The 17,993-nt window shown below is 28.2% G+C and overlaps 1 pseudogene; it reads right to left on the bottom strand.

The window, feature by feature from the left end:
• Nucleotides 1-9,221: 9,221 nt before the first annotated feature.
• LOC120210878 lies at nt 9,222-17,109 on the bottom strand (annotated as a pseudogene).
• Nucleotides 17,110-17,993: the final 884 nt, after the last annotated feature.

Genomic DNA, 17,993 nt, shown 5'->3' with positions numbered 1-17,993 from the left:
AGTTTTGAATTATTAACTATATTTTTGGGAATTATAATTGATTTTACCAAGTGACTAAATTGAATGAATTGGAAATTGTGAGTTTAGTGACTAATTTATAAAGAGATCACAAATCAAAATCTATTATGCTAATTTACCAAGGCTTGTGCTTAGTGTTTTCCCCTCCAAGTTTAACCGTATCTTTAATTTCTTTTTTGCTAATTTTCCATCTAGATTCATTCTCTTAATCATTCTCATTTTCATTCTTAATTCTCATTAATTTCTTCCATTTTTCTCTCATCCAAACACTATCGTATCATTTTCTCTCCCAAAATTCTCTCAAGCTTTCTCATGGGTTGAAACTCTTCTTCGTAATTTTCTATTCCTTTGTTATTGGTTCTTGTTCCTTTCTTCTTGATTTCTTTCTTCAATCAAGATTGTTTCTTCTCATTTCTTTTGTCGTTTTTTTCTGGATCTCTTGGTGTTGCCATTGTTGATTCATCTTCTTTTCCAGAAAGGTAATTTCTTTTCCTTGTTCCTTTTTTACTTCAATGATTAATGATCCAATGTGATTGATGATTTTATTAAGCAAATCTTTAAAGAAAAGTTTGTGAATTAAACTTGATTTTCGAATGTATTTAATTTGTTATTTTTATATATCACTTTTCAAGGTTTTATTGTGTTGATTAAGATTTTTTGATGATATCATTATCATACTAAATCAGTTTTGCAATCTCACTTGATTTGGATATCAATTTCTTTAAAACAAGTTTGATTTCAACATTTTTTTGAAAATATAGGAATTTGGATTAATTGAGGTTAATTTTGAGGTTTTGGTTGGGTTTAGTTATTGATATTATTTTTTCTTGATCAACTTTTGTTGAGGAGTAGTGTCAATTAGATCGGAGGCTCGAAGATTCGTTTTAGTAAGGTTTTCGATAATTTCGATAATTTCGTTCTATTTTGGAAATAAAAAATTCTTCTATATTTTGGATGTGTTATATTTCTTTCAAAGGTGTTTGATGTGTACATTATTAAGGGAAATTGGTGTATCAATTTTTGGTGAGCGTTTGCTAAGTTTGTGGAAGCTATTTCGGTTAGTGGACAACAAAGGTAAGTGATTTTCATTCTTTGTGAATGAACATGTTCAAGGGTAAAATAGGGTGTTTAGGATGTTCTCTTAGCTTGAACTCTGGTATAAATGAATCTTATGATGCACATGATTGGCATAAAATATGGATATGTATTATGAATCGTATATGTGTTGAAATTGATGCATAGTGGTTTAAAAGTGAATTTGAAAGTGTATATATAAGTGAAAGTTTGCATGGATGAGTGAGCGTCTCATTGTCCATATAAGGTTGATCATGACAACCATTTTTCGATAAGTGTTTCAAAGTGTATTTTGAAAGTGTATATGTGTAAGCTATGCATCATTTGATAACAACTCTTAATGAACTTGGATTAATTGGCTATTTGTTCTTAATGAGACCTTTTGATATGAAAGGTTTGCCTATGATCTTTAATTAAAATAGGTAATTATACATGAGTGTATGTGTTTACTATTGGACATATAATGATAAACGACATGTATATATTCTAGATTTTGTGTGCTAGGAGACAATATGTGAACATAAAAGCATGACATTTTAGTATGAATGTTGAGGTAAAAACAAGTGAGTAGTGATTGTATGTAGGGATTTCCTTTAGCTTTGAAATGTGCATTGCTTAGAATGTTAGTTTTTCACTGGGCTTTTTAGCTCACACTCGATGTTTAACACTTTTCAGAGGATTAGTAGCTGAGTTGGAGGAGAGGAGCAAGCATTCGAAGTGATCAAGTAAGGCATTACTAATAAAGTGTATGGTTGAATCCATATAGTGGTAATGTAAGAGTCATTTAAGGACCTAGATTATTATGATATGTTGGGTTGTAATAAGTGTGGTGTGATATGGACCATTGATTTTGTGTTGGATTTTGTTAATTGGTTTAATTTGTTGATTTGGAATTTGAACTCATGTGTGGTTGAATTGAATATCAAAATTTCAAATATTGATTGATGCCTTAAAGAAGTGGTTGGTGTGTTTAGACAAGTGACACTAAGTTTACTAAATGTATTAGACTCTTAGGATGCGTGAAATGACCCAAAATGATTAATTGGTCTAGGTGACTTGAGGTAAAAGAGAATTATTACGGAATGTTTGACTTTTGATGCTACATTCTTGTATGATGATTGACTTGCGTTATGAAGCATATTACAAGTGTATTTTGACATGTATGATGTGGTATGAAAGTTTCCAAGAATGTATCTAGTCCCTATGATTGATTGTATGACATTTTGGTAATTCATTATGCATGTTCTTGCTACATTTTTCTAAGAAAAATGATTGATCCCTTAGGGAAAGGATCGATCTCAAACTCATAGTTTTACAGAGGATCGATCCCCCATGAAAAATAATCGATCCCTTCTCTGTGTTCTCGATGAAAAATGGTAAAATTGCATTCATTAAAGGCCCTAAGTATCCCTAAGTCTTAGTTTGACCCAAGGATGTTTATATAAGTTCAAAATGGTCTAGAAATTGATTTGTTAATTAATATTAAATCTTAACTTGGAATTTGATGAGACTTGAGTTATCACTCTTAAATATACTTAATTACATACTAAAGGTGTCAATTGCATGTTTATTTCTTGTATGTGACTTTTGAGTTGTTTACGTTTTATTCCCTATAATGGTATGTTCAATTAATTCCCTGTTTGATGTTCGATTAATTTGGAAATTTGCATGTCACTAATTAAAGATTAATAATGAATATTGAAAAACTTAATTTAGGGTTACAAATTGTAATTATTTGATTATGCAAATGATCAATTTACCCTTGACTAGTTGGTTGTGATTGTCATGCACTGTTCTGATTGCTTCGAGAATTTAGATTATTTGTTGATATTTGCTGCCACGTGTTGCATAATGTATGGTTTAAATTTGTATGCTTTTGATCAGTATGTATGATTTAGGGTTTTTATTCTGTTCAAAAATATCATAATATATTATACGCTCAAGTACCCCGAGCATTTTCTTGTGATCAGGTATGGGGTATTACAGGTGAGTTGATAGAGTTTATATGAGAATCAAATCATGCATTTATGGGAAGAGTATGGGTCAACATTAACATCCATACATGAAGAAACATCGTGAGCACATGTGTAACACCCCAAAATTTTGGATTGTGGCTAAAATGCAATTTTTGAAATTTTAGTGGCCAAAGTATAAAGTTAAGAAAAGTTTAGGGACCTAAGTTGTAATTTTTTCAAAAATAATTTTTATTCCATAAATTGATATTTTACTCTTAAGAGTGTGATTTTATTGAAATTAGATTCTTGATCCGAAATTTGTGTTAACAAACTAGAAAGTGTTAAAGTTTGGTAAAAAATCGATAAATCGGATCGAATAGAAATTTCAGGAAAATTTTAAGGGCATTAAATTAATCTTATAAATATTATTTACACATGTTAAAATGATGGAAAATAATATGGACCATTTGATTTAAGAATTAATTTCCATGTTCAATTTGAACCGTTGGATGAAAATGACAAGATTGAAATTTTTGGAAAATTGCATGGGCAAAGTTGGAAAGAGTAAGATAATTGGTTTATTTTTGACTTTTTATTTATAATAAGGTTTATGTGGCTTGGTATTAAGGTTATCAAGTTTCATTAAGGGTAAAATGGACTTCATTTAAGCTTAAATAAATACTAAATTAACATGAAATTAACTAAAATTTCATGAAACCAAGCCATTTTTCAGCCAAAATTTCTTTCTCCTTAATACCTAGGTAAGAGAAAATTTTATTTTTAATTTTTGAGCAATTTCCTTTGGATTTTGGATCATGACGTGAAATATAAAATTGTTCTATTCCAAAAATGCTATCATTTGGTACTATTATTACTTACTAATTTGGTTTGTGTTCAAAGATCCCAAACTCTAGGATTTATGAAATTGATGAAGGATTTTGATGTTTTTGAGGTTGTAGAATCATTTCTAAGCATGATTGATGATTAAAATCACTTATACATGGTTATATGAACATATAAAGTTACGACCAAACCCTAGATTTAGGGGAAAGATGTGTTTAATGAAATTAAGTTAGGGCTTTGATTTTAGAGTTTGTATAAGGTTGAATCGATGTTGATTTCATGCTTGAATCGAATCAAAATTGAGTAAAACCATGAAAGCCCCAGTCTTAAACTTTTAAAGTATTCAGCCTAAGCTTGAACAATGGAATTTTTTTTATAAAATTATGTAGGGGCTGAAAATGATGTAAGAAGTATTCCACAAACCTTAAAAAAATTTGGGGACCATTTGGTAATTTATGAAAAGTTATAGGACCTATTTGGTAATTATGGAAAAAATATGGGTTGATGTCCAATTATGCAATAGTTTATGTATTATTTTGGAAATTAATGTTTGAGTGTTGAAATTGATGTTAGAATGTGAAATTTAATTATTTTGGAAAGTTTGTCAAAGTTGAGGATAAAATCACAAAAATGGAAAAGTTGGAAGCTTAAGTGAAAATGTTTGTGAAATTTGGATTAAATAGAATTTGAATGGTCAATTGAAAGTGTTAAGGTCAACATTTATGTTGTGACATTGAATTATTATTGAATGAGCATTGAATTTTTTTAGGAGTTTATTTTCTATGTGTGTCTATGTTAGGAAGATTCTAACATGTGGTTTGAATTTGTATATATTTGGCAATGATGTTCATTTAGATTGTGTGCTGGAATCGATATCAAACAATATTAAATCTAAGGAGAATCTTAAGGATGAAATGTGAATTTCTAAGGAAGGTTTACAAACTAAGGACACCAAGTGAGTGCAATTAATTTGTATTTATGTTTCGAATAAACATTGGCTTGCGATGAGCCAGTGTTGAAGTTATATTAAGAAGTGACTCATAGTGTTATATGAAGTATAATTTAAGCTTATATGTTCATTTAGTAAACTAATAGAATTAGTGAATAAGTTAAGGACACTTGTTGGTGAAATCTGCCTAGAAATTATTTTATGAACAATAAGTTTAGAAAATCATCAGAAATTCTACAAAAATGATTGGGGGATGAATCTTATACCATTGGATTCATATATCATTATAGTTTCGTTTAGAACAAATATAAACTGATTTCAAGAAGTATACAAAAAGATAATAATTTTTAATCAGTTATATATCAGAAAACAGGACAACAGATTCTGTCCAAGACAGCTTCTGTCGGTCAACTTTGAACTTTTGCTATAAATTGCACAAATTGAACTAGAAAAGTGATGGTTAGATTTTTATTCGATTCTAGTTTCCAGTGTTATAAACAAAATAATTTTTAAATATGTAGATTAATACATAATAATATTTCTTTAAAGGTAGCACAAACTATCGAAATATGAAATTGTGATAAATTCGTGAAGAAGTGAATTGGAAGCAAGAACTTAAGCCTAAAGTTTGGTGGGGTTTATGTTTTGATTTGTATATAAAGTATTAATGTGAGTTTATTTAATTATTTTGATGGATGATGACTTGCGATAAGTCAACCTCGTATTATTTTATTTTAAAAGTATAATTTATGTTTTAATTTTTGGAATTATTTCTATAATATTTTATCAAGTTTCATGAATGATTTCGGGTATGAACTGCCCATGTTATATTTCGCGGTTATGATTTGAAAATAATTATGGTTTGGCATGATATTTATTAAATGGTTATGAATCAAAGTAAAACCTATTGTATGTTGTATTAAGAGTCGTGGGTACATGAGGTGGAGTGATTATGATATAATGTGGTGTTACCTGAAGGTACACTAGTATATATATATTCTGATGTGATTGCATTTTGTGTGCAGATTACAATTATGATATGATAGTATTGTGTGTACTTATATGTTCTGATTCTGATATACTGTGGTGAATCGGTGGGGTACACTAGTATATATATATATATACTATGATCTTATTTCACTTTGTGTGCACATTACGATTCTGATATGATAGCACTGTGTGTGCTTATATATTCTGATTATGATGATAGGATTGAAGTGATTATTGTGCTCACTCGTCTGACTCATGTGTCTTGCATTCTCATAAATATACACTCGTCTGACTCATGTGTCTGCATTCTCATAAATATACATTGGGTAGAAAATGAAATAAGGAAAGTTCTGAAAGTGACGGAAAAAGAATATAGAAATGAAAAATATGAAAGTTCTGAAATGTGTCTGAATGGAAATTATATGCAAAGTATATTATTGATGATGTTTATTATTGTGATTTTGATGAAATTATGAAAGCATGATTTCAGGTTTCTTATGAGGAAAAATACGGCTTGGAAAGCACGATTTGAAGTTTTAATATTTTTATTTAAATTACAATTATTGCTTATATTTAGGATTTTATGTTTTAGTTATATTTCTACCTCACTAAGTTTTACTTAGAGCGTTATGATTTTCATGCGTTGTTCAAATAAAGTAGAGGACGTGAAGTAAGGAGTTTGTTAGCATCTTATGGAAATCCAAATTATCGATAGTATCAATAAGACATCCTAACTTTGACTTATTAGTGACATGTACATTATATTTGTTGGGTTGTTTTATCAGATTTATTTTAAAAAGGAATATGTAATATTAATTTAGAACTGTTTTGATTTTTGGATAATTTTATTTATAATCATATTTATGAATGAATATTATTATGACTGGTTTTAAATGGTTTTTAAATTAAGTAGTATTTAGGCAATAATATATATATAGTTATGATCAGCTCTGAACTGCCTACTTACTTACTGAAATTGGACTTCTTTTCAGTTATTAAATTTATTTTATGGTTTTACACGAATAAGGTTAAGGTTTTTAAAAATTGAAGCAGAGAAGGTTTAAATTTAAAACGAGATTTTAAGTCTTTATGCTTAGCAAATGTTCGTCATGTTAATGTGACATCTGTGGCTTGTATATCGATATATATATATGGGCTATGGGTGTTACAACATGAGTATCTAAAAGCTTGAAATTGATTGCAATCACACCATTATCTATTGAGATTACTAGTGTATATGGTAGAATTCCTAGTCTCATGTGGTCGAACAACTGTTTGGATAACGTAATCATAATCAAGTCTGGTGAAATTATGAACAAACATTGATGTTGCATGCGTTTGATTTTTTGTCATTGCCTTCTCCAAATTTGGAGCCCAATTTCTACCATCGTTGATCATGACCTCTATTTTTGCACATTTGTCTGCCCAAAGTTTACCCAATCTGAAGTAAGTCTCCCTAACAATATTTACTACCGGAAGATGCATTGTTCCTTTAAGCACGAATTTGATACATTCAGCAAGATTGGTTTTCATATGACCATAATGTCGACCCTGGTCATCATATGCCTGTAATCATTTTCCCCAAGGTATGCTGTAAAGTTATAAACAACTTCTTTGTATCTTCTCAAAATTTCTAACCTGAGTGGAAGTTTGGTTGTAGTAAAACATATCCTTAAAAAATTGGATTCGAGAATAATAAATGAAGAACATAAATGACAAAAAAATGTAGAAGTTACCCATGTTTGATAATCTTTCACAAAACATTTTCAGTGCCATATATAGACATGCATATATCATACACAATTTCATTGTTCAAGTTCATATTCCAAAAAATTCCATGAAAACAATTTATTATGATGGAAAATCTTTCACCATCTCATTCGAGGGAGACATTAGACTTTTTGACTTCATGAAGAAAATTTCAAAAAACATTGGAACTACTGAAGATTCAACATTTTCTTTACTACAATTCATGTTTTCAATCTCTTTGGTTCTACAACATTCATCAATGGGTTATTTGAATAATGATGTTACAGTTCGAACAATGATTGCACATACATTACCAATTCGGTGAGTAGTGTTGAGTATCACAAGCAAGCCGCAACTCCTTTCACATCAAAAACAAAATTTCTTGACGTATATGATAATATAGAAGTTGAACTTCAAGAACTTGAACTATTTATATATAGAAGGAAATAAGAAAAAGAATGGACTATGAAGACTAAGATGTGTGGGTAACTTAATGCTTTTATTGTATTGTAATGTAATGTAGGATTTAATGTTCTAATGTAATGTTTGTATTTAAAACAATAATCAATATAACTGTTGGAACTCGTCACTTTGACATGACGAGTTCCGTTTTATTTTTTCAGATTTTTTTTCCTGGAAAAAACAGTTTAAACTCAAAAGTATTATTATAATGGAACCCGTCATATCCGTATGACGAGTTCCAAGAAAAATAATAAATTATTGGACCAAACAAATCAGTCCAATAAGATATATTTTTCATTGAAACTCGTCACATCAACATGACAATCTCCATGAAGACCATAGCAAATATCATAGATCCCAAAATAAATTTCCTTGTGCCCTATTAGGCTTTTTTTTTTATCGGACAACCATATTAGGCTAAAAAACAATAAGAACTGATGGATTCTTAATGAGAGATCAAAATTTATCAATGATAAGTGAGAGATTTTTATTTGTTTTCACACTACCTTCAAACTATTATGTTATTATGATAAAAAATATATAATTGGATTTAAAATTAAAATTTATTATGTTATTATGATAAAATAATATAATTAAATTTAAATTTAATATTTAATATTTATTATATCTTAAAAAGTTATCTTCGGAAATTGTTAGTTTTTTTTTTCTATAAAGACCTTGTGATAAAACCCATTATTCTTTAGAATATGTAAGGAATTCATACCTTCTGGATTAAGTAGCACTATAACATTAGAACAAATCATAGTGCATATATTTATTAGAATCATGTGATTTATCATAACGAAATTCAAAGATCTAACGACCAGATCTATTTAGCATATTAACCTACAAGCAGTCATAATTATTCTATACTTAATACATCCAGTTAGAGTCACTATAAATATCTATCAATTACGACTGATAGAAAATATTTTTCCACCATTTCTCTTATGAAAACCCTTACCTTTTCCTTATCTTTTCATCTTTCTTATTAAAAAAAATATTGACCAATGACATTATCTTACCAATTATGACTTTGCATTCAAATTAGAAGGATAAATTTTGAGACATTATTCTCCTAAAAAATACTATAATTATATTAGTTTAAAATTCAATCACAAATATAATAAAAACTAAAGTTTAATAGCTTATAATATAATTTATCCTAAAGTATGATAGCAGCAAATGTCAAGAATAAGATCATGTAAGAAGCTTGGCTCTCCTTCGGCGGCCGATAGAGAGACGCCAAGCATCAAGAAGGTGATCCGGTAGCAACCGTGCAAAACACCATTGAAGGGCGTGAGACCAATAAGGGGTGCACCGTGCTTCGTAACCTATTCGACGGATGGCCGCTTTTGCATAATCTTCCGGCGACGGCACGAACATCGATGATTTCTCGATTGATGCCACTTTTGATGTTAAATTTGTTGCCACGTATAACGGCACCTGCGAGTAAACATTTTGTGTCAAAAGAATTATTTGCATTTTAAGATTTTGATGAATAAAATTTATGCAATATTCTTTTGGTAAACTATTTATTTAGTTATTCAAAAATTTGTGTGGTTCCATTTTAGTCATCCGGTAATTCGTGTGGTTGTGTTTTAATCATTTAACTTTTTTCTTTTTTAAAATCATGTTTAACATTACGTTTTGATTTTGTTTTGATCACATGTTATGTACATATTCTCTCAATTTAGTCATACTTTTTAATATTAATTAAATATTTTAATATAATCACACATTTGATCTCTGTTATTTACGTATCCTCTCAATTTAGTTATACTTTTAATAAATTAAAATAAATTTAATTCTCTAATCGAATGATGTTACATGTCATGTCATGTGTCACTATTTAGTTGGATGACTAACTTTATTTTAATTTAATATATTTATTTCTACCAATATAATGTATCAACCATCAAGATATGTAAATAAAGGAAACAAAGGAATTAAATATATTTATTTATTATAATTTTTGATTAATTTATTAATTATATTTTTAACCAAATTGATTTTTAACTTAAATTGTGATTAAAATTAAAGACAAAAGTAGAATTATTTTTTACTTTGTTCTATTCCTCTTCTTAACAGGCAACATATCTTCACTGATTTTATTTGATTAACAAGACGGTGCCATCACCTTATTAAGCAACTATTTTATTTATTAGAAAATGACGTGTGGACTACTGATATGGAAATAGAAAATAATGTGAAAAAATCTCTTAATAAAATTATTTTTATTGACTTTTTGATAAATAATTTGAACTTTAATTTTTTATTATTTAAAATATATTCATATAAAAAAGTAAAAAATATTTTAGAAATCTTTAGTAGCTTTCTTAAAAATATATATATATATTTTTTAAAATTTAATTACTTAAATATTATAATCAAATTTAAAAAATTTGACTAGCAAAAGATCAATAAAAAGGAACTTTACTGGGATAGAGAGTATAAAAAAATTATATATCAATATTATCATTTTAAAAAATTTAAAAATACAGTTAACAATAGTTAAATATTTTAATATAATCACACATTTAGGCTATGTCATTTACACAATTCTCTCAATTTAGTCATACTTTTAATAAATTAAAATAAATTTAATTATATAATTGAATGATATCACATGTCATGCCACATGTCACTATTCGGTTGGAGAACTAACTTTATTTTAATTTTAATTGAATGATATATTTATTTACACTATGGTATAAAGAAAACAAAGGAAGGCAAATTGGGGTAAAAAGATTCAAACCTTGGTCACTTAAAAAACTAAACATGTATCAACCATTAAGCTAAGACAATTGCTTGGTCTAAGGTAGACAACATGGTGTATATATTTTGTATCTTAATGTATAAATATTTAAATTCATAATATTTTTTATGGTTTAAGATTTTTTTTATTAATTTATTAAATATATTTTATTAATAATTTAATTTAAAAATATTTTTATTTTCATTTAAAATATATATTTTATGTTAAAATTTATTTAAAAGTATGACTAAATTGAGAGAATATAAATAATATGGACCAAATGTGTGATTATACCAACTATCACGTCACATATTCTGTTAATTGTTAATAGAAGTTAACATGTGATGATCATATCTTAATTAAATAAAAACGAAAGTGACAATATATTAATTTAATAAAAACGAAAGTGACCATATCTTATGTTTTTTTAAATCAGTAATCAAAAGTGAACAAAACACAAACATAAATGATCATCCGTGTAGTTAACCCATTTTTTTAAGGCATAATGCAAACAAATACCCCTAACGTTTGATCATATATGCAATTCTGCCCAAATCGTTTTTTTAGCATTTGACCTCCCCACGTTTCATTTTGGGTCAAAAAGCACCCTCATTGGATGAAAACCGTTAGTCAACTGACGGTCAACGGCTTCAGCTGCCTAAGCAAGCACGTGTGGACAACGATGATGATGTGGCGTGTCCAAGTCACTAATATATGCTGACGTGGAATTGACACGTCAGCAAATTTTTTTGTTTAAAAATTAATTTCAATTAGAATTTTGCACAAATAAGAGAGTGACACGTGTCACTCTTCTATTAGTGCGTATTGGCAAGAATAAATTAAAGGTTGCTACTTGCGTAAAAGGGGATTCGAACCTAGGACAAAGACATGATATTAGATTGCCTTTGCCGTCAGGCCAAGCATGCTATTCTATTATGTGATGAAACAAAAGATTATTTAACCCATGTTAAATCACTTCATCCATCACAAAAAGTCAATATGCTAACAAGGACATACAAATGCTCGATAAAATATTTTAATCAAATGCATTTTCCAAACATAACAACGCATTTAGTGTCCCAAAAACTTATGAATGTGCAAAAAATGGCTAAAAATAAGGAAGCGTTTACATCAGAACAACATTATTCAACATTTACGAGTCAAAAGAAGCTATAAATATTGCAAACAGAACTTGCATATTTCTTACCAAACGCTGCATATCCACAAGAATTTCAACTGCATGGAATGAAAAGATAAAGGGGAAAACTAAGGATTCACTAAGCCGTTTAAGAGTGTAATTATTAAAAATTAAAGTTGAGAAAGGCCATACCTAATTTATTGTTAGTTAAATCAAGAGTTGACACTGAACTATCCAGATCAAGAACTTCATCGGGAAATGTCTGTTCAAGTCGAAGCATTCCTCAGCAGACACACAAAGGGAAAAAAATGACAAACATAAGACATATTTCGAACTGCTTTACTAAATGCAAAACCGGGTCTTCAATTCTCCAAAACTATTAAGCAAACAAGCTCGAACGAGAATCTATATATTTAAATACCAAAAAACACTAGTATCTAAAACTAATTGTATAAAGGAACTGATCTATCATAAAACTATGAAACAACATTGAATCAAACAAAAACCCAGAAATCATCATCATCTGAAAAAACCGAACCCAAGAAAGATAGTTGGTTTGCCTTCCATTTCGCAATAAAAAAACAAACAATGGATGCATTAACATGGAGGACCACTTTCCCATTAAAAAATCCAAACATGCAGTCCTCACCACTCATATACCCTACAAAGTGCAATCCCCACCGATGATATATGCATCAAAATTGTGATTTTCACCTTCGATTCATTACTGGAAACTCAAATAATAGATGCACAAACCCAAATATATACCCTTTCGTACAAAACCCAAACAAAACCAAATTCGAAAAAAATAACCATAACAGATGTTCACATCAATTTGTACGGTTATTAACAACCCACAAGTTAGAAAACCCAAATATTTAACAAATGATTAGATACAAAGGCATAAACCAAAACATTTAACCAAACTCATTAATCCTAAACAAACCCAAATATTCGAGGTTTTTATTTAAAAACTAAACTCACCTTCTATTGCATTTGAGATGGAGAGATTAAAAGGGGAAAAGATCCGGAATTTGTTCTTTTCGAATTTGATGGAGATGGAATTGAAAGGGGATATGAAATTAGGATTTTAGATCAATTTAAATTTGGAGATACTTGAGTTTAGGGGGAAAATCAGTTTGAAGATCCTCTAAGATATTTGAAACGTGTTTTATTTGATTTAATTAAATTGAAGATTTAATATGAGTTAAATAAGTTTTTGTTTTATTACATAACTGAATAGTATGCTTGGCTTGGTGGCAAAGGCAATACTATATCACGCCTTTGCCCGAGTTTGAATCCCCTTTCACACAAGTAGAAGCCTTTAATTTATTCTTGTCAATACGTACCAATAGGAGAGTGACACGTGTCACTCTCTTATTGGTGTAAAATTCTAATTGAAATTATTTTTTAAACAACAAAATTTGCTGACGTTTCAATTCCACGTCAGTATATATTAGTGACGTGGACACGCCACATCATCAACGTTGTCCACCTGTGCTTGCTTAGTCAGCTGGAGTCGTTGACCGTTAGTTGACTAACGGTTTTCATCCAACGAGGGTGCTTTTTGACCCAAAATAAAACGTGGAGAGGTCAAATGCTCCAAAAAACGATTTGGGTAGAATTGCATATATGGTCAAACGCTAGGAGTATTTGTTTGCATTATGTCTTTTTTTAATATAATAATTCAATGGTAAAGCGTTGTACTCGACCCGGATACTAGGGGTCATGGGTTTGATTATCCTTTTCGTTAAATAACATCAGTTTTCGGGTAAATTACATATTCAAAAACCCACTTATTTTTATATTTTTGTGTTGTTTACCAACATTTATTTATAAAAATTATATTTAATATTATATTTTCTATTTTATAATATTAACCAGTAAACTAGACTTGATACTTATTGTAATGCCATTATCATTTATATTTAAATTATACTACACCACCACGATATAATTAATTAGGGTAAATTACATGTTTGGTATCTAAACTATTAATTTTATTTTGATTTTATACCTAAACTTTTATTTTTTTTCAAAATCATTTCTTATATTTACTTTTTGTTTCATTTAGTACATTGTCGTTAAAAACATAACGACACTACATTTGTTATAAGTAAATTATATCATTCATCAATCAAATATCTCTTCACTCTTATTTTCTACACCAAAATTTAAAAAATGTATTTATAATAATCTAATCACACATTTATTTTATGTTAGTAGTTTTAAAATAATAAAAATAAGTATACTTAAACTTATTCGAATCTACTTAAGTTTTATTAAAATAATAAATAATGTTTTTAATTGATTTAATTAGCAGAAAGAACAAATATTATTAATCAATATAGTAATATAATACTCTCTCTATCCCACTAATTATGTTTATTATTGACTTTTTTAAAAAGTTAATTTTTTTAAAAAAATTATAAGCTACATCTCATTATCTAAAACAGCGAAATCTTTGATCATGATTATTTAAAATATTTAAAATAATTAAATTTTATAAAATATATACTAAAAACTATTTAATTTAAGCTTTTTAAAATATATTTCATATTTTTATTAATAATAAATTTTAAATAATAATAAGTTAAAATTAAAAAAAAAAAACTAATTAGACACAAACTTTTAGAATACTTGTGCAAGTCCGAAAAACACCCCTAATATATTTAAATCAACCGAAAATTAAGCAGTAAACTGGATTATGAAAGAAGGTCATACCTGGCATTGCACATCAATTCCACTTAGTTTATATTCCACGTAAAGAGACCTCGATAATTGATTGACGTACCTGCATTTCATGTATAACAATGATCTTTTATCCAAATATAATATGGTAACGGTATATGCTTATTTTTCTATATTATATTGATATTTAAAATTTTAATATATATATATTATAATACATCAATAAGATTTAGGGTCTCTATTATATTTATTTTACGATTTATAAAATTTATTGATTTTGATTTTAAGATTTGCAACTATTTTTTCAATAATGCAATATTTAAAAACCGAATTTATTTTAATAATGTATTCTTCTATTAAAATAACAATGTAATCTTAACTTTAAATGTAATTAAACTTTTTTATTATTAAAAATAAAGATAATTGTATACATTATCCTCAAAATATTACTTTTATTTTCAAATGGTCCTTTAATTTCAAAATGTTTTATATCAACCTCTAAAATATAATTCTAATACTAAATTAGTCATCGAGCTTTAAAATATTTTATATTAGTTCTGAAACTATTAATATAATTTCATGAACATGTGCTCTTTTTTTTAAAAAAAATCTCGTGACCTTAAAAAATAAAATATCTTTTTTAAGGTGCCATAGATTCAATTCTCAAGATCCTAAAAATAAGTATAGAATTATCAAAATAGAATGATATCAATAGTTTGAGAATTGATACAAAATACTTTAATATTTAGGGACTAATCTATGATGAGCCAAAGTTTGAGAATTGATATATACTTTTTTAAAGTTTAGAGATCAATTTAAAATAGGTACAACGACAAAAAAATATCTCTAATGTTCGACTAAATATACAGTTTGATCTATATTGTTTAGAGCATTTTGGCTCCAACATTTCATTTTGAAACAAAAAGATCATTTCGTAGATGGAAACCATTAGTCAATAAATGATTAATACTCTAAAATAGATATATTTTATCCTAAATAAAATGTTAGAGGGTCAAAATACTTATAAAAAAAGAATTAAAGTGACTATTAATTTTAAAGATATTTTTTAACATTATGTCTTAAATAAAGATAATAATTTAGAGATCTCTTGTGCAATCTCCTTAAAATAATAAGAAGAAAAAGCTTGTTTATTTTTTAAAAATAATATATAATCCTAAATTTAAATAAAAATCGGGGAAGTAAAACATTAAAGAGAATAAACAAGGATAAATTATAGGCTTAGTATTTAAATTATTAGTTTTGGTTTTTTAGTACCTAAATTTTTAATTTCTTAAACTATACCTAACATTTAGTTTTGTTTCATTTTAGTACATCGTTGTTAAAAACTTAACAACGTTGTATTTTTTATGGGTAAATTGCATCATTCATCATTCAATTATCTTCTCACTCCTATTGTGGTATTAAAGATTTTTTTTTAATTTATCTACTCAAATTCCTCCTATTTTAATCACTCTAATTATTTTATTAATAATTTGTGTGACATGACATTTTTATTATTATTTTATTAATATAATTAAGAATAAAAAATTAAAATTTAACAGTTAGAGTAATTAAATTTGGAATAATTTGAAATTTAAGTAATTAAATTAAAAAAATTAAACTTTAGTGACTAAAATATGAGCAAAGATGAATGATGCAATTTACCCATAAAAGAGATGCCCAAATCACCTAATTTTTAACGGGAAGATACTAAAATAAAATAAAAACTAAACATTAAATATGATTTAGAAAAATAAAATTTAAATATTAAAACAAACCAAAATTAATATTTTATGGAATAAATTCTACCCGATAAACAAAGGAAAGAGAGATGTAACAACCAATAAGATAGAATGGATAGGCTGCTTACGCTTTTGTGGCAGCATAGACTATGAAAAGAGGATGCGAAGGCACAACGACAGATGCACCGGAGCCAACGTTGACAACCGCACCGCGCTTCCTATTTATCATCGCCGGCATCACCGCTCTGCTAACCCAAGTCATAGCTTCCAAATTAACCCTAATGATCCCCTTCACAACTTCCTCATCCACCTCATGCAAATACATGGCTTTGGGGTACGTTATCCCCACATTGTTAATCAACACCCCGACTTCCACCCTTTCACAGCCTCTTCTATCAAAGAAATGCCGGCGGATACGACGCCGGAGAAATCGTGGGCCACCACCTTGATCTTTACACGCGGGAATTCCGCTTGGATTTCAGTGGAAACTGTTTTGAGTTTGTTCCGGTTCCTACTGACTAGTATTAGGTTGAGTCCTCGGCGAGCAAGTTGGTCGGCGAAGGCTTTTCATATGCCATCGGTGGCTCCGGTGATGAGAGCCCATGAACCGTAGTTAGAGAGGTCCTTGGGGGATCGGAAAAAGGTTGCGGAAAGCCATCGGAGAAGGGAAATGGAGTGGTTGAGGAAGGAGAGGAAACCGATAAATGAGACGGCAAAGAGCCATAAAGGTTGCATTGCTCGAGTGGTTGATGATGCAGAGAGCCTTTGCTGGTTGCAAAAGGTTTCGGGTTTATTAATATTGGCTGAAATTCAGCTGTTCAACGTTAATGGAACAGTAATAAATGCCTTTCGTGTGTAGTATCTGCATTTTTCTAATTATTCGGATTTGTTTATATATATATTCTATAAATTAATTATTATTTCATTTATATTTTTTTAAAATCTTAACTGTTTTTGTTTAAAAAATATTAAGATTGTCTATCTTTTTTATACTAGTCGATAGACGACGACATCAATTTTTTGATGGTTTCCGTAGTTGATATTTTTATTTTTTTTAATTTCTTGTATTATATCTTTATTTTTATTTTATTTTGTAGTCTTTAATAATTTTATTTTTATGACATATTTTTATCTGTTTTATGAAAAAAAATTCTCTATTTTTATGATACATTTTTTGTTGTTTTGTCGTCATTTTAGTTTATTTTTTATCAAGATTCGATTTAAATTGTCATAATTGATCAATATGACATTAATTTATTATCATGTTGCTCTTCTTTACTTTGAATCATCAAATTGGCTTTGGATACGTATTTTACGTTCGTGAATAGTTTTTTCACTTTGCTCGATTTTGATTTGCAGTTTGTTGGTGATCCACCAATAGTTTTATCCCCTTATGTAGTTCGTTTATTAATCCGATCAGATCTATTCGTATCTATCTTTTGTTTGAATTTTTTGGTTAGATTTTTAACCTTTCATTTGTATGATCATTATGTAATATCACGTGACTAGTTTTTGTATTAATGATATTAATGATTATAAAAAATGTTATAATTATATGATTAGCTTACATTTATGATCATAAATATTTATTGTAATTTTGAATATCATTTTTCTACTACAGTTA

This window comes from Hibiscus syriacus, unplaced genomic scaffold (genome assembly GCF_006381635.1).
Source record: "Hibiscus syriacus cultivar Baekdansim isolate YM2019G1 unplaced genomic scaffold, ASM638163v2 tig00109937_pilon, whole genome shotgun sequence".
Taxonomy (NCBI): domain Eukaryota; kingdom Viridiplantae; phylum Streptophyta; class Magnoliopsida; order Malvales; family Malvaceae; genus Hibiscus; species Hibiscus syriacus.
Note: the sequence above shows the minus strand (reverse complement) of the source record. Positions and strands in the feature narration are given on the sequence as shown.